At 31.4% G+C, this 18940-nt stretch overlaps 2 long non-coding RNA genes across 2 annotated transcripts; both read right to left on the minus strand.

Moving 5' to 3' along the window:
- Positions 1 to 4850, minus strand: LOC143226006 (uncharacterized). Its single transcript, XR_013014248.1, has 3 exons — positions 4804 to 4850; positions 4232 to 4316; positions 1 to 653 (listed from the first exon to the last, which is right to left on the minus strand). It is a non-coding gene; the product is annotated as an uncharacterized LOC143226006 (long non-coding RNA).
- A 5908-nt stretch (positions 4851 to 10758) lies between these two features.
- On the minus strand, positions 10759 to 18471 carry LOC143243867 (uncharacterized). Its single transcript, XR_013024793.1, has 2 exons — positions 18194 to 18471; positions 10759 to 14540 (listed from the first exon to the last, which is right to left on the minus strand). It is a non-coding gene; the product is annotated as an uncharacterized LOC143243867 (long non-coding RNA).
- Between the last annotated feature and the right edge of the window lie 469 nt (positions 18472 to 18940).

The following is an 18940-nucleotide window of genomic DNA, read 5'->3' on the forward strand; positions in this document are numbered from 1 at the left end:
TTTTGTACAAAGCTAGAGTTATCACCGCTATCCGCCCCTAACTGTAATATTCCAAAACTAGACATGGGTTACTCTTGACTAACGGATAGTGAAATTGATCGTTTCAGTATAATGGATACAAGGCAGTAACAAAAGTCGTGCTCGATAGAAGGATTCGATTTTGTAAATGTAGCTCACTTATCAACAGGACACGCCAGACCAGCTGTTGTACAAAAACAAATAACATCATTCAAAAAATATGAAAGAACCCAATGTCTGTTTTACAGAAAATAATATTTTTTTTTCCAAACTAAATGTCTCTCCCAGTACCCCAGTGGTAAATCTGAAGCTTTATAAAGTTCAAACTGAGTTTCATTACCAGTGGTGGAGACAGCATGGATAGCCCATTGTGTAGTGTAGCCTTATGCTTCACAACAAATAAACAAAAGTAAAACTACATTTCTGTGTTCACTGCATAATTTTGAAACACAAATGTTGCACAACAGCACCTTAAACTAAATTATTGTTAACACGTCATACATTTCTGGAATATCTTTTGTTGTTGCGTCTTTTGAAGTTGTTTCTACAATTTCCTCGGGTTTTACGTTAGAATATTCAGTTTGTGATATTCTACCTGATCCTGGTTTCTTTGTCTCTGCTTCCAGATTATAATACTAAAAGAAAAAAAAGTAATTTTGCTAAATCTGTTTATAGCTACAGACATAAGTAGGTATACCTTTATATTAAGTAAGATGAGACCAGCGACAAATAGGGGCAATTTTACTGTAACATGTTAATCGTTAACTTCATTATAATATAACAGTGGTATATTAGTAAACCAGCTAACTAACATGTTTTGTGATAGCATTCTTATTCACTTTAATCAAAATCATAAATTTTCGTTATTCGTAAACAACTTTAAATTAGAACCTAGATTCAGGTAAGTGGAAAATAAATAAATACGACAATATCAATTCTATATTAAATGATTTAACTAGTGATTTATTAAATCTAATCAATATTGGTAAATAACAGTTTAATCTAATTTATTTTGCCTAGTGTAGGTACTAATTAAGTATTCGAATTTAATTGCTAATTCTATAACTCCTGAGTCGTAAGTCGTTTAATGTTAGAAATATTTAATTAGTATAAAAATCATAAGTATCATTGCAAATTTTCAATATATACGAAATCATTTTAAAAATTGTGATAGTAAACGTTAGATATATTCAGGTATTTCTAAACTATTACTCCTTCCAACCAATTAGCTGTAAACTTCAAAATTAATAGCACTACAATTAAGAGGTTGATCCCATTGGATGGCTCGGTATCTACAGTTACGATCAATCTCACAGTGACAAAGATCAATCTCACAGTTACATAGATCAATCTCACGTCAGCTTGATACTCTCCATCAACCTACTTGATTAGTTTGAATATTTTCAACCAAAATAATACATAAGATTAAAAACTATGACTAAAGAATTATAAAATATTCTCTTATAAAAAGATTGTAATTTTTTTTAACATTGCTAAAAGTCACTGAAGTAACTTCAAACTTCTGTTACAAAAAGGCTGTGTTTGTTTGTCTTTGGACAAACCATAACTTTTCCCCATCATGAATCCACACATGAAGATTTCATAACATTAATCATAAACGTCACTAAACAACATACTTTTATTCCCATACACAATACAACAGTTCAGGAGCTGTACAAAACATAAAGCACAAGATACAACAACACAACAAAGAAAGTCAGCACCATAATGAAAACAGACATAGTAAACAGCTGGTACAAAACCAGTTCTTGTTGAACAAATGTGATACATATTAAACAGCTGTCACCAATATTTGTTAAGTTTTTCTTTACTATTTTTGATAAGTTTCTTTAAACAGAGAATGAGATCATCATTGAAGGGTATATAGAAGATTGTCTCGTTTAGTTGCTTCTCAGCCTCTTAAACATACAGACCTCTAGGCATCACTATTGGCATTTCCACATCTACATTTACTACCAACGTACATTACAAACCCACTGACAACCATTCCTATTTACAGTTTTATCTCTCCATCCCTCTTATCACAAACACTCCATTCTTAAGGGACAATCCCTGCATTTGAGATGTCTATACTCTGATAGTACACACGACATTACTCATTATTCTAGACAGTAGAATTATCCCAACAACACCAATGAAAAGGCAAAACTTACCACATTTTTTATCTCAAGCTTTATCTCTCGTCTAAGGACAAACCACATAGTGACAGAGATGCTTTAGTCGTCATGTACTTTCCTTTAACTAGATAGAGTAGCAGAATTGCCCAATGCAACATAACCTAACAAACAAGAGAAAATAAATCTCTCAACAAATAACCCCCCATTTCCTTCAAACGTGAGAAGAATTTCAAAGACTGTCTAGTATATTCCATATTACAGACAGAATCACCTTCACCAGTACAAACTAACAGAACTGATCCATGTAAGTGAACTATTTGTCTTGCATGCGATTATATTACCAACGTTTACTTTATTAGATGTGAACATCACTGACTTGTATGCAATGATACCTTTAACCCTTCAGTTCCCAATCACCTCAACTTCCTGAATCACGATGGAATTAGCGACATGACCCCCAACCCCACAAAAAACTACGATTGTAAAATAAAAAAACATAAACTTATATTTAACTAAATTCACACAAAATTAATTAACGTTGTTTTAAAGTAATTATTAGCTTTCTTGTATATCACTTTGCCACCCCTGTAACCTTGACATCATATACACGTGTCCCCTGATCAATATTCTTTTTATTATTAAATCCGTATTTTATTTATAGAAAAATGTTGCTTGCAGAGTTGTGAGAGGATCATACAGTTTTTAAAAATATTTTTTCGTTTGTGTATGTCATAAAGGAAACTAGTAATAAACTGTCAATGACATATAAAATAAGTTTTTATCTTCTTTGTACAAACTGACACAAAGATAACATCAGCTCTTCAGATCAATTAGAAGAACATAATAATGTTTGTTCTGAAGATTTTTAAATAATTTGTGAACAAGCTTATAAAAATCAGTTATGGTGACTGAAATACTGTATCCAGTGTACCTAAACAGAATGAACAATTATCAGTTAGGTTTTACTTCATATAGTAGAGTTACCCAGGATGTAATAGTATTTCCACTAATAAATAATATGAAATTGTCCCATTATACATTTATTTCTGCAATATAGTGCTGATCATAGTACAGCGAGTGTATTTGTGCACCATTAAAATATATAATGAATTTGTTTGTTTTTATATAACTTCTGCTTGTGTATGTACGTGGTTTATTAAGTAATTCTCAAATTTTAGGCATATATGCATTGCTGCAACAATGAAATGGGTATATTATAACCCATACATTTGAGTAAACTGAGGACTGAGTACAGACATCAGAGTATAAAGAGAGTTGAGTGAATTCTGCTGAGATAATTTTAAATAATTAGTTCAAGAAATGTTGCAAAAACCATAGCTGATATAAGTAGTCATTGAAAGGCATAGGACTTTTATAGCCTCTTTGGTGTCATAGGTAGCACAACGTCACCAAAAATGATCACACTTAGAAGGTTATTTAACAACCCTTTTCTACACAAAATGTTGACATTGGAAAACAAAAAACAATACATGTATAAATCATTTTGATTTATACGTCAAAATCATCAGAAAGAGACCTGAAACATGTCACACCCCTCACAAAGTGCAGCATCTTGCAACAGGTGAGAAAACATGAACATCAGTGTCAGTAGTGAAACCCATCTTATCTTGGTGTCTCTGACAACAGTATGTAATGTAATCAGAGTATGCCCATCTGAAAATCGACAAGTTTCACGTGTACACATGCTATTTACACGATACATACATCCAACCATTGCATACCTAAAGCATCTGGAGAAAGAAACGGGTGTCATGTTTTCCAAACAAAGACATACCGGTCAAATCGTTCATAGATCTGACTGCTAGACAATCATCATCCTTGTACGCTTAGATTGATTAAGGAAAGCAGTAGTGGTGTATTCTGTCTTACAACAGAACCTTTTCTAATAGTAACTGCTTGACCATAAGATAGACATTATTGAACTGTAACGATACTGTGAGGTTCCAAAATAGTTTTAATGTAATGTATTCAACCTCTATGTTAACATAATTGTTTTATTCTAGTCATCCATCATTGTTAGGGGCTGATATATAAATTTAACAACTACTACTCACATTCTGTACAAGTCCTGGCTTAACATAGTGGTAAAATTCCTCAACTGGCCAAGTCTCATCCACTTTTGAAGCTCGATGCTTGTTTCTACATAAAATATCACAACTAATCAGAAATGTACTGAGATTTATAACATTGTTTGTATCTAAAAATTCTTCATGTACTATTTAGTTACTACATTATTTTATATATAGAGAGAACTGTTTCAGTTTACTCAGAATTAGATGGTGTGAGGGATAACATTTGACAAAACACTTATGCACTCTGAAAAATTACTTAGGTGTTTTTAAGATTAGGTTTCTAATACAAAACTACAATTTCTCTCTCTTGAATTGACCTCAGCAGCACAGTGGTATGTTTTTGGATTTACATCACTAGAAAACAGGTTTTTGACACCCGTGATGGTCATGGTGTAGCTTTGTGTTCAATTCTAAACAAACAATCTTGAATTATTAGTGTGCATTCTGTGTGCCGTATTTTTGTGTGTATTTAATGTTTTTAAAATGTCTATTAGAATAAGAGAACAAATAGTTCATCACATATTGCATAAACATTTCAGAATTATTTAACTTACAGCTGATAACTCACCAGAAACATATTCTCATGAACCTTAAGAAGCATAGCCTCATCATTTGAGTATTAAAAGTAGTCAAGGTGTTAATTAATTCAGTTTTCATCTTTCTTCATGTATTAGTAATAACTGATTTAGTTACTTTATATTTATTGCTTACACAGTAAGTGATTATTACTAGGCTTGAATACAAACTTCAGAAGATATTTTCGTAGGTTTTTTTTTATAAATAGTTTTAAATTTTTAGTCATATTTTCTTGCTTTTCTGTACAATTGGTGATGAATTGGAACAACAAATGAACATCACGATTTCCAATGGTGTTAAGAATAATATATTCCAAACAAGTCAAATGAATGTAAACACACACAAATAACAAAAAAATTGTACATATTGGCACTTGACTCCTAATCTGAGGGTCGCGGGTTCGAATCATCATCACACCAAACATGCTCGCCTTTTCAGGTGTGGGGGCATTATAGTGTGACAGTCAATCCCACTATTTATTGGTAAAAGAGTAGCCCAAGAGTTGGTGGTGGGTGATGATGAATAGCTGCCTCCCCTCTAGTCTTACACTGCTAAATTAGGGTCAGCTAGCGCAGATAGTCCTCGTGTGCGTAATGGTGATTTGAACTCGCAACTGTGAGCTTGCACTGTAATCACCTGTCCATGCCAGGCCCACTAGTCACTGGAAAAAGAGTAGACCAAGAACTGAGAAACTGAAATAAGACTTCATTTTTGTTACATAGAATATGTCAAAGCACTGTAATGTCAAAAATATGTAATTTCAGAAGGTAATCGTTCATAAAATTATATTAACTGAACAACACAATAACTGTGCTTATACTCCACTCAACAGTAAAGCCAATCTACCATAATCTTTTTTAAATTTTTACCAGAAGGGGAATTTGCCATTCAAGTGTATTCTACAACTCACTAAACACGTTAAGGGGTTGATTGTCACTCTTATATTAAACCCATAAAATGTAAAAAATAATTTATGGCTCTAATGTAGCATTGTTTCTTGAAGGTTCCCTGACTAATTTGGGAATAAAGCTATCTTGAACAGTTTTCAAAAACCTATCTCTCTTATCGATTGATTCTAGTCTTTCCCGATCTATATGCTTGAAATTAAATCACCCATAATTTGACTTCATTAACTCTTTCAGCATGGGTTAGATCATAGGGCCTGACCTTGTAACCATTTCGTGCTTCTAAAAGTTTTCATGCTATAATTTTTGAATTATTAAGTATATCTTCACAAACATTTACATATTACCAGTAAATATAACAAGACTTCCTTACTTGGGTTAAGTTTTACTATTCTTAAGTGTATGTGTGTTTTCTTATAGCAAAGCCATATGGGGCTCTCTGCTAAATCCACTGAGGGGAATCGAACCCCTGATTATAGCATTGCAAGTCCGTGGATTTTGGCCTTCACAAAATGATCTGTCTTGGTTGTGTTTTAATAAATCACCATTTTGTAAAATACAATCACCTTTCAGTTATAATACATTATATATACATAGATTATAACTATTTACAAATAAGTTCTAAGTTTAGTTTTCTTAAAACATAGAACAGTAAATGAAATTGCATACCAAACAGTTATTTTTCTAGTAATGCTTACTGTTTTCCGTTGGTTGTTAAGCCTTATCAAGTTTTGCAGGTGGAGGATGTGAAATAATATTTTCGGTTTTTATATGGTGTAATGGATTTAACGTTATATTTTTGATACCTACGCTTGTTTTAGAATAGTTTTCTTTTTTGCATTTGATGTATATTCTTGACTGTGTATTGCGCAAGTCCTGCCTGTTCTCCAACTTTGTAGAAGATTCGTGGGAGTTGGAATCAACAATATTTGTTTTACGAAAACGTGCTAGATCATTATTGAGACTTCAAGAAACTTGCATGGTTCATGTAAAAGTAGCTTAGTATCTAAGAGATAGAAGAAGAGTGGTATTGTTAGTCAACTACAGTCAGTATGTTGTAGTTCAATGAAGTTTTAATTGTGATTAAAGCCTATTAATTGGACAATTACAGAATTTGACCAGGAATGTTCAAAGATTTCGAACATTATATACTGTTTAAATACCCTGAATTACTTTGGTCTTTATTATTTCTACATTGAAATTAAATATATTTGCCGGAAAAAGTTAGTTTGTAAGGGTGTGAGGCTAGCTAAGAAAAACCAGCATTAGTTTAAGCAAGAAAGAAGCCCGTAACTAAGTGGAAAGAGAAAGTAAACATTTCGAGGCCGAACAGGACTATATCAGAGCCAGGACAGAAATGAGGCCAAAAGAAATGAATTTTAGATTCAACTAACCAATTAACTAAGGTAAAATGATAACTCTAAACTCATTCGACATATTAAAGTACCACCATTTAATGAAAATGAAGTTGATAAATATTTACAACATTTTGAGATAGTTGCCCAAATCATGGAATAGCCTACCAATAAATGGGCATTATTCCTGCAGAGTGTTTTGACTGGTAAAGTACACGAAGCTTATGCTGCTTTCTTTCTAGAAAATTGTACAAATTATGATAAGATGCAGCTATCCTCAAAGCATACAACCAGGTTCCAGAAGGTTATCACCAAAAGCTTTGATGTTACCACAAGCATGATAGTCAAACTTATATGGAATACGCCCATGAAAAAGAGGTTTATTCTGATCGATGATGTAATTCTATGCATATTGGTAACTATGGTAACAGTTTTGGTAACTTAAGTCAATTATGTTTAATTTGGGAATTTCAATACTGTACAAGTTACGATCTCAAAACTTATTTGTATGAAAAGAAATTCATGCCAACTAAGCAAAAGCCTGTACCTTTTCAATCTACTAAAGTTGAGGATTATATATATAAAGAAAATCCTGCTCTTGCCGTTCGAAATCTTATGGCAGTCAGGACAAAAACTTCATCAAAATCATCAAAGCCTGTCTGCCATTTCAATAAAAACCTGGTAATATTATGCCCGATTGCTGGAGTTTTAAAAAGAAAAGAGGGAACACCCAGTGCATCTGTGTCCATATATGGAGGTTGTTTCACCAGATCATTTGATGTTGATGATTTGACCATTGATAGAAGTGCTAATACAGTTAGGGAGAAATTTAAACTTTTTGTGTCTGTTGGTTCTGTAATTTCACAAATAACACTGCTAATCTCATACTCATACGTATTTTATTTGATACTGGAGCGACTCAACCAATAAATGTTAGAGGGTATATTGACTTTGGATTCGAGTTCTGCCATTGCTGTGTCTGTTATTACTCAGGGTGTTGAGACTGGCTTTGATAATGTTCCTCTTCACAACATTTATTTAACATCCAACCTAGTTTTGGGACTAGTTGTGGTTGAAGTGAGACCTAGTCTGTCAATTAATAATGTGTCATTATTGTTGGGAAACGATTTGTCTAGGGGAAAATTTGTTGCCAAACTCAATACGATTAGTGAGTCGATCATTATTTCATATAAAGATGTTGTTGTTGTTGAGGAGAATCCAAAAGTTTTCCCTCATGTTCTGTGACTTTAACGTAGACAAAGAAATTAAGCCTAAAAGAAATGATAGACTTGTTCAGAGGATGATATTATGGATTTGTCTTGGGCATATTTTAGACCCAATGAGGATCTTGTGAATAACTATACTACTAGCAATTCATCGGTGAATGACAGTGATAGAAATGAGGAATCTGATTCAACTGGTGAAGTTCTGTTTATGAGAAGTAAACTGATCACTGAGCAGGAAAAGGATCTGCTTATCTCTTCATTAATTAAAACTGCACTTCCAAAAGATGGACTGAAGAAAGTTCCAAATGGTTACTTTTTCAAAAATGGCGTGCTCATGAGAAAAACGAGATTACCAAATAATCCAGCTCTTGAGAACTGGGCTAATTTATCAAATTGTTTTTTGTTTATTTTCCAAAAGCATATTGTTCTGATATGTTGAAACTAGTCCATTAACTTTCCATGAGAGGTCATTTAGGAGTCAGCAAGACGTGTGACAAAATTACGAGACATTTCTTTTGGACAAAAATTAGGCAAAAGGTTTCCCGGTTTTGTAAAACTGTTCATATCTTCCAGCTGGTCAGTAAACCTTACCAGAAAATCCACATTGCTCCTTTAAAATCTGTACCAACACTCGAAAAACATCTAAATCATGTGATTATTGACTACGTTAGGCCAATAAGATAACATTTGTGTTTAAGCACATTCATGTGCTGAGTAAATTTAATCTCATATGGTTATTTGTGTTAATTGTCTTGATATTTGAATCTGTACATTTTTTTCACAGTGTATTGTATTTAAATATCTAAGGAGGAAGATGTAACGGATTCATCATTGTATGTTAATTTTAATACCTACTCTTGTTTCAGCATATTTTCTTTTTGCTTGTGACGTATATCGTTGGCTGTGTATTGCGCATGTCCCACCTGTTCTCTAAATGTATAGAAGATTCGCGAGAACAATAATCAACGATATTTTTAACACAAATACTAGCGCATTTTTGAACATAGTTTCAACTTCATGAAACTCACGTGATTCGTATAAGAGCAACTAGCCAAGATCATTATTGGACAGCTACAGTTAGTGTATTATAGATCTCGGAAAGTATAATTGTGTTTAATGCCTATTAATTGAAAAACTACAGAATTTAGCAAGAAACGTTTATGGATTTCGAACATTACAAACTATTCAAGTTTAGTGAATTAACTTCGGACATTACCATTTCTTCCTCGGTAAAAGGTCAGTGGTGTGAGGCCAATCAAGCTAGCTAGCTTAAGCGAGGCGTGACAATATCAACTCAGCACTGATCTGCTCGTCGTGGACTTTTGGATCGTCAATAAATTACTCAGTTCTAGACCGGATGCAAAGCTCAGTAGCGATTTGTAGCGTTATTAGCCCTGTGTCTTATCGCTGAGCCAAGTAATGTAGTACAGTTGTATTGATCTGTTTCTAGAAGATCATATATTAAAGTATCTATTCATATATTTAATGTTCTCAGATGTATATGGTATAAATATATAACTACAGATTGAAGATCAAGTCTATGTATGTAAAGTCAGCCTGTAACGCATATTGGTCAATTGATTTTGCAATGTTTAGGAAGATTATGTAACAAACATTATCTACTTCTGTAATGTGATACAAAAAGTGGTTTTTACTTTGTAAGCATATTTCCCCCTTTATTAATATTTTTTATGTTTTATGAAGCTTGAATTAATATGTATATTTGTTATTTTAGTACAGGAATTAAACTCACTATCCATTAGTCCTAGTCAAATGGAGAAGCCAGAGAGACAGGCTTGTTTACAGTTTAGATTTCACGCTCAGCTATTAACATATAAGGAAATTTACAAGTTAAAGAGAGAGACAATAACAAGTTATTTGATTATGTAGGGTGAAGAAGGGGAAAGTCTTTTCATGTAATTAAATTCTTTTTACATGTTTTACAATAGATATATTTGGGGGATATATCAAGGGTCAAGTGTTCTCGTTCTAATGAAAATCAGTCTGGCCGTTTTTCTGTTATTTGTTCTTCTCATAGATACGGTCAAAAGTACGTTGAAAGGTTCACTTGGCTTAAGTTTGTATTGCTCGAATTGTGATAAAGGATTTGCATAATTAAATGATCATCATTGCTCTACCTATTATGTTGTGTATTACTCTAACATTTCTACAGAAGGTTAATATCTGTAGATTTCAGCTGATTTTCAAATCAGTAGGCTGATATAACAGGTACAAATTATATATAAAACTCAAACTCTATCATCTCAGGCTTTATCAATACAGAAAGTATTTCAAAATCTTGAAGAAACCAATAAAACAACGTTTTTCAGAGAATTATTGGTGTGAAAAAATTAAGTATAACGGCTGTAAAATATACGTTCATAGAACCAAATCATTTGTATTTTCTTCAGTTTAGAGATGTTACAGATATTTCACAAAAAATATTGTTTTGATACAATAAAGGAAGATATGAAATTTATTACAAATTTATGAAATGGTGTTTAAAAGGAATACAATTGATCAAGATCTGGACCTTCACGTAATCCATTTTGTACAAAGTTACAACAGAATGAGTATACAAAATATAAACTGCAAAAACAATTACTTTAACAAAATAAATAATAATGCAGATAAGTCCACATACTTTTTCCATCTTACATAAAACTATTAAAAACTTCCATAATTTCGAGGAACTAAACCTGCAAAGCCTTAATGTGCCCAAAATTTAGCACTGAATATTTAAAACTTTTCATATAAAAGAGGAAGGAAGCTTTATTACAAATCAATGACAACAAAGAAAATTTTACACTTTTTTGCAATGAACTTGAAAAATACAGTTTTTGAACCATTTGTGCTAATAACTAAAAAGAAGTAACAAAGTTTACAGGTTTCTTAATACAAGGTCAGAGGTAGATATTATACAAATGTAAATAGATCATAGTTTACAGGTTTTTAGCTTTGTTTTTATACTCACAAACTGTATCAGTGAATGCAGGAAATATAATTAAACATTACAAATTTGTTGGAGGAAGCAAAATAAAAACTTACAGTTAATAATTTGGAAGTTTATGAGTTATTCTATCCTGACAAAGAAACTTGAAACCATATTATGACATTTATAATTTTATTTTGTATGCAATTTTGGATTAATTATCACAGAAATTTTTAAAACATAAGATATTCAGGGATGGATAGGATTAATACTGAAAATTAATATCAGTAAAAAAGGAGAGATATCTCCAGGAAAACTAACTGTAATGAAACTACTGAGTTACTTCAATATATATACAATCAAAGAATAATTTCTAAAGCATATCTCAAGAGTGCTTTCCAATTAAACAACCTACCTAAAGCCAGAATACTTTGATTATCACTAGACATAACTGCCACATTCAGGTCTGTAATATCTCTAACATCAGTTTCCATACATTCCTGGTCTTTACTACTCAGTGTTTCCATGATAAAAATGTGAGGGAATTCTTCTCTACAATTATTAACATGTTAAAAGAGTTGGAGATACTGCAGCTTACTTTACCAGATATTCAGCAACTGTAAATTAAAACATATAACTGATCCACAGAGATATAGAAATGAACATATTTGTTAACCAAGGTTTTTCTGCTTCATCCATATAATTGTTTCAAAATGTATTCTGGACAAAGCAATCTTAACAGGTTCAGAACATCCAAGATGTAAAAGTTGAAGTGTTACACATGTACTACTTTCTTCATATTATGTGGTAAATTTAAATTTATAATTTATTATGACACTAGAGGAACAAAAATAGGTTAAATAATTCTGATAAAAATAACTTCAAACATTTTAACAGAAAGAATTAATTTAAAATGTGCCATTCAGAACTAAAGTAATATAGGCAGGTCATAAACTTTCTCCTAATGGAAATCACAATAAAAACAAGATTAATATATAACTAAACTGTCAATGAGCTACTACTTCTAACAATAATCTTAAGTCTCCATTTTCATGTTGTGAGAATAATGATAACATTTGATCAATTGTTTTCTCTAAACAATGTTTAAAGAAATAACATTTAACAAAACAAATTACAACAGAATTTATAAAGTTAACATAATATGAAAATAGTCTTTAAATAAATAATTATACAAAAACATTTGAACTAGTCTCCTGAACTGACCTATTTGTGTTTGTTGATCTCTCTCTCATGCTCCTACACTGATTAGCAAGTGAAACTCAAAATTACTATTTTTAATTATTACTGTTTTTTCATTATTCCAACACTCAATTAATAGAAATTTCAGTTATATCAATTATCAGGAAATTAATCAAAATTACCATTTCCAATTATTTTATCTATCCATATAAACAAAATATTGTAACAAAACTTGCTACCTCTTTGTTCTGTCAAAGCCACTCAGGCCATTAGCCAATATCATTAATTATGAACAAATCACTAGATCCCACAACCAAAACATTTTTTTCTGTGCAACTACTTACTAGAACAAAGACAACTGGTTTTTAATGTGGCTCTTGACTGACCAATTATCAAATAATGGCAATCACTCAGCTCTAGTGAGAAAGCATGTATGAGAAAATTGAATTCCAAGAAAGAATAGTATGACAGACATTTCTTGTGTAAAAGGAGTGTGGTACAAATCTTTCATACAGGAGGAAACTGTGATAGAGTGGAGAATTTATCTGAATTCCATTTTGTAATGAAAATTTTAATTATAGATATAAGAAATGTCCTATATCATAGCTTTTGAGCTAGAACTCTCATGACCTGATGTGAGAAAGGAGAAGAGAAAAATATCAAAGGACATATAAAAGGCTCTTGAAATACATCATTGTTAAGTGACCATAAAGCATTGGAAGTATGGTGGGTCTATGGATTCCTATAAACTCAATAGTTGGTCCCAAAATAGGTTGCATAAAACCTAAAACTGGTGCACTTGCAAGTAATTGTTTCTTCAGAGTTGTATTTATGTTGAAGACAAATACTGTTCAAAATATTTATGGTGTACTCTCAGGGGTACCATCTTACAAGATAAAAAGATTTTCAAAACACATGCAAAATTGGACGTTCAACTGATTACAATACATCGACGTGTCCTACAGCTCTTGAAAACAAAAACTGTCTTAATCTGAAGTGTTAAGTATGAATATTTTAATCATAATCTTTCACTATTTAGATTTAATTAACCCTAAAACTCAGCTAAAAGACAGACTTGAACATACTTCTTACATTTGTTTCTACACACCTGTATCTTTAGTCATGTATCAAAACTAATTTGAAACTGATCTTAAACTTGCCATACTATCCAAAAGACTAGTTTTAAATTGTGTAGTACACATTTCAAATGTCATGTATCTAATGCCAGAGTTTGGAAAACATAATTTGATTCATGAATATACTTCAAAATTTTGACACAGATCCAATCTATAAAACTAATAACAGCCAAATTATGATACATTTGAATTCATATGAACAGAACTAAATGCTGAAATAACCTATTAAAATAGATATAATAAAATCCTTTTTTACAATTTTAGAAGCTTTAAATCAACATACAAGTGGCTATAAGTTTGAACACACGTTTCTAAATGCAAAAGTACATTGTTAAGACCAGGATGGTATTAAAATCATAACTTTTTTAATTTAAAGTTTAGAAAAAGCTTTAAATGTAATAAGCACTATAATTATAAATTTAAAGTTGATTTGGTTCAGTAAGAAGAAAAAATGTGCAAACAAAATAGTAAATGAATAGTTAAGTCTGATTACATCAGTTGTGATAAAAACGGTCACATGTCAAAAGCAACATACATACTTGAATTTGTTTCAGGGTAAAACGTATCAAGACAGCTATTAATCAGCTTCTAAGTATCTGGTATATTCTTCTTTAACAAATACATTAAAAATGGGAAAAAATACATAGTTCTAGTGTATTGGAAAATATTACCATTATGTAATTGTGATAACTTTATGCACAAGTCACTACTTCATAAAGATCTCCATAAACATATACACATACATTTGAGAAACACTATTTATCCACAACTGTAAAACATATGTGAATTGCAGGTAATTACTTGTCCCAAAATGTCAGTACTGAAGAAAATAGACGGCAACAAGAATCCTTCTAATTTGACATTCAACATTGCATGATTCCCTTATTTCTCTGGGTTTTCACAAAGATGTATCATCTGAATTTGTGCAGAGTAGAAAAGAAAGAAAAATTTCCACCAATGGCTGCAAGAAAAGACAAATGAAGAAGCAGGTAAATTAAAATGGACTGTACACAACTACCAAATTCTTCAACAACAGCCAGTATTTTATGTCCAACCAAACCATGCTAATGACATTACAACAAATATAAATAAATTACGTAAATGTTTATGTAAATAAAAGAATATAAAAAATTCATGCTTAAAACACAATTCTGCACAACAAATGACTGGAAACAGATGACATGGTCTGATGTGCAACATTTTATCTGTCATATTAATGTGAGAATAAAATTATGAAAAACATGAGGAAAGATATATTAGTCTTGAATGAGTTTTTTCTGACAGTGCACGTACTAGAAGTGGTGTAATTGTGTGGAAAATGTTCTTGTAGTGGAAATGATCTTCAAACTTCTTGTGACAATCAGAATGTACCTGAACATGTCCACTTTGTGATGCTGAATCTTCATACTCATAAACAAAGAGTTCTTTGAAGACAATAATTTAACAATTCAATCCATTTTTATTGTATGAAACTGATTTTAAAAGGATGACTAGACAAATTACCAGATCTCACAACACTGATCATCACATTTACTACCATAATCCTTTACTGACATCAATAAAGCAATATTTTATATTAAACTCCTACCCCCTAATAATGTTAAACACCTTAATGAAATGTCACATCCAAAACAAATTGAGACAATACCCTAGCCAATATATTATCCTAACAGCTCTTCTCTGAACCGTCTCCAATAATTCAATATTTTTGTTGACGAATGGAGCCACAAACTGTGTACAGTATTCCTAATAAGGCCTTATGAATGATTTATACAATGAAACAATTATATCTCTTGTTATATATTAAATATTTCTATAGATGCTACCCAAAATACCATCAGCCTTACTGCTGGCAACAATACACTATTTAAATGACTTCAGTGATTTTGTGATCACAACATCAAGATCTTTTTCTTCAACCACAGTTTTTAAAGTTGAATTATGAAAATCTACATGCATCACCTTAATTTGAATAGTTAAACATTTGTTATGTACTGACCCAATGCATCAAATTATCTATATCTCCTTGTAAGTCTGCAGCATCTTTGATACAGGTAGCCAACTTAAAAAATATTACAATTATCTGTAAATTTGTATTAGTCATTCCAGAGTCCATATCATTAATACCAGTCAAACAGTAAAGGACCCAGCACATAGCCTAGAAGCACATTACTTGTAACTATCACAAAGTCAGACCTAACTCTGTTTATTACTGTTCTCTGCTTTCTATACTCCTGACAGTTTTATTTCCAATTTACTAACATTTTCCTCATACCCACAGGTTTAATTTTTTAACAAATCTTTTATGAGGTACCTTATCAAATGCTTTCTGAAAATCAAAGTAAACCAAATTCAAAATTCATCAACTCTTACAGTAACATCCTCTAAGAAGATCAAAAGATTTTAAAACAAGACTTTCCATTTAATTAAAATAAAGTACACAACAACATTTCACCCTTCTTAGGTTATCTGTACTTTATTTCAATTAAAGTTTTAATACACATACCAACCATCTTGAGAATACATTTTTCTTCAAGTAGATTTCTCATCATAATGAGACTTTCCCTTATTGAAATCAAGCTGGCTCTTTGACACTATATCAAACTACTTTAAGTGATTCTACAGTACATCTTTAATCAGACTTTTTAAAACCATTCCAACTACTGATGTAAGATTAAATGGCTTATAATTGTCTGGACAATGTTCATCACCTTCTTTAAATACTGGACTACTATTAGCCAACTTCTAATCCAATTCTCTTCCATGAATCAATGACCTATAAACAATTGTTGGCTGTTAGTTCACAAATAAAAATATTTAAGTTTCTTTAAACTTCTAGGACAAAAGATGTGTGGTCCAGGATATTTAACAATTTTTAGGTTTCCCAAACTTTCTCTTACAATTTAAGAACTTAAAATATCTTTCTCATCAATATTTTCCCCAAACATTTAGTGCTCTGGTTGAAGCATAATACCTGTATATACCTTTATAAAAACTTAAGAACTCATATAATGTAATACGATTACTATCCCATAATCTTCTGAGTTCAGCCCTTCACTATAATCTTTAAGAGGCCCAATCCTCATCTTGACATGTTGCTTGCCCATCATATTTCTGAAGAATTCCTTATTTAACTGTTTGAGTCAACCCTCATTCAAATGTATTATCTGCCCTCTTAACTTTCTCATTAACCATCTTGATTTCTTATAGTCCTACAAGTCCTTACTAATTTCAATAACTTTAAATTTCATTAATGTATTATGTTTATCCCTCACACAACCTCTTAAACCTTTACTAAACCACACTGGCTGATTCTGATTCATTGCCCCCCCCTTTTTTTTTTGTAGTAAATATGCATGTTCTACATACATATACTTTTTTCCTAAATGTTTCCCACACATGTTCAAGATCCCCTCCAAACTCTTTAGTCTAGCCTACAGAAACCAGCTTGTGTCTCCACATCAAAACAGACTTTTCTGAAACTTATATTCAGGGTACTATTCTTCATAAATTCTATATGTAGTAAAATCCCAAACCTAATAATGCAATGGTCACTTGTACTTAAGTGCTCACCAACCTCAACTCTATCAAATTCACATTGCAAGCTAATATTAAATCTAATACAGTTTTTCTCTTGTAGTTTCCATTACTAATTGGTCCATAAAAGTATTCTGATGAATCTTCAAAAACCTATCCCCCTCACTGTCAAACTGCAAAATATTTCCAATTAACATCCTTGAAATTAAAATATCCCATAACATCTTTTTCAACTACCATTATGATTTAATTATAGTTTCTCATGAAATTCCATATTATGAGTTGGAGGTCTTCAACAAATTGTAGTTAAAAAAAGACTTTCCCTTTAAATTCACTAACAATCCACTCACTCAAACCCAGTGCTATTTTCTTGTGTGTTCTACCTCAACTAGATGATGAAACTTCCTTCTCGCATATAGTTATTCCCTTTTTTCGATACTCCACTTCAAATAAATAATCTATAACGTCGTATTTCAAAAAAATTATCATAACAATTGTTCAAATCCAACCAAGTCCCAGTGATACCCTTAATATCAAAATCCCCAGTTTCCACAACTGCTTTGAATTCATCATTTATTTCCGATACTTTTGACACTGCAGTAATGACAATTATTCTTTGATGTTAAAACACTTTCATATTTTATACCTCTTCTATCTTTTCCTGAAATTATGCTTTCATAATTTTACTAATATCGCAGCCTCCATCTCTGTCTAGCCATAGTTTAAATCGAAGGTTCATAACAGTTAATGTTGGCCCATAGAAGGGCTTTAGGGGGGTCAATAAACTGGGGGCAAAAAAGTTGATTTTGTTCCTCCATTATTTTGTGTGTATGTATATATGTAAATGTTTCTGGGGAAGAGATTCGAAGCCTTCGAATTAGATTCTCAAACTTAAATGGGTCCGCAACCCTAAAAAGGTTAAACACGGGTTTTTATCTACCACTACAGCCGAATTAACAGCACTTGTTAACATGCCTTTTTTAAGTACATAGATCCATTAATGTCGTACTTCTTCAACTATAAAACTTCATTCTAAAAAGTAACTATGATGAAGTGTAAACCCCTAACTTAACTTACTCAGTCATGCTCCAAATCGTCATTAGCTTTCAGTCTCAATTTAGCATTGTACAGTGATAATGCCTGCGGATTGTTTATCAAAAGAATATAAACAAGCACTCAAAAACAGAATATTTTACTTTTCTTCGACTAAAGATAATTATAATTACAATAATAATAAAATTTACAATTTTGTTTCTCAATAATTACTTATCGATTTACTTCACTTCAAATACACGGTATTAAATATTTATATTCACATTTTTCATACAACTTTGCCGCTACACAAACACATAATCTTGGACACCTATTGATTGAAAACCTAAAATAATTGGGAAATTCAACATTTAATGTATTTTGAATTTAATATTTTATTAACATTTGTATTTTTTATGTATGAAAATTACGCTTTTCGTGAAGTAAAACTGTATATTATAAAACCTATTGCACAAAAAGTCGAATTAGAGTTAACTTTCTTAGGGACTGAGGTTACATGAAACTCAAAATAATTAACAAAATATGTTTTTGTTGGTATTTTTATTGTTTCTCTTTTGTAATACATAAACCAAAACAAGTCTTTGAATGAAAATCAACGATATATGCTGTAACAATATATAACTTCAAGTCAAATGATGAAGTTTTGTAGAAATTACTTATACTTCAGGAACAATTAAGACAACATGATAAAAACACTAAAAACAATTAGACAAATAATAAACTCACTGGTACTGTACCCATATATCATTATATAAAACAGCGGTTAAGATT

Source organism: Tachypleus tridentatus, chromosome 1 (assembly GCF_004210375.1).
Source record: "Tachypleus tridentatus isolate NWPU-2018 chromosome 1, ASM421037v1, whole genome shotgun sequence".
NCBI classification, from domain to species: domain Eukaryota; kingdom Metazoa; phylum Arthropoda; class Merostomata; order Xiphosura; family Limulidae; genus Tachypleus; species Tachypleus tridentatus.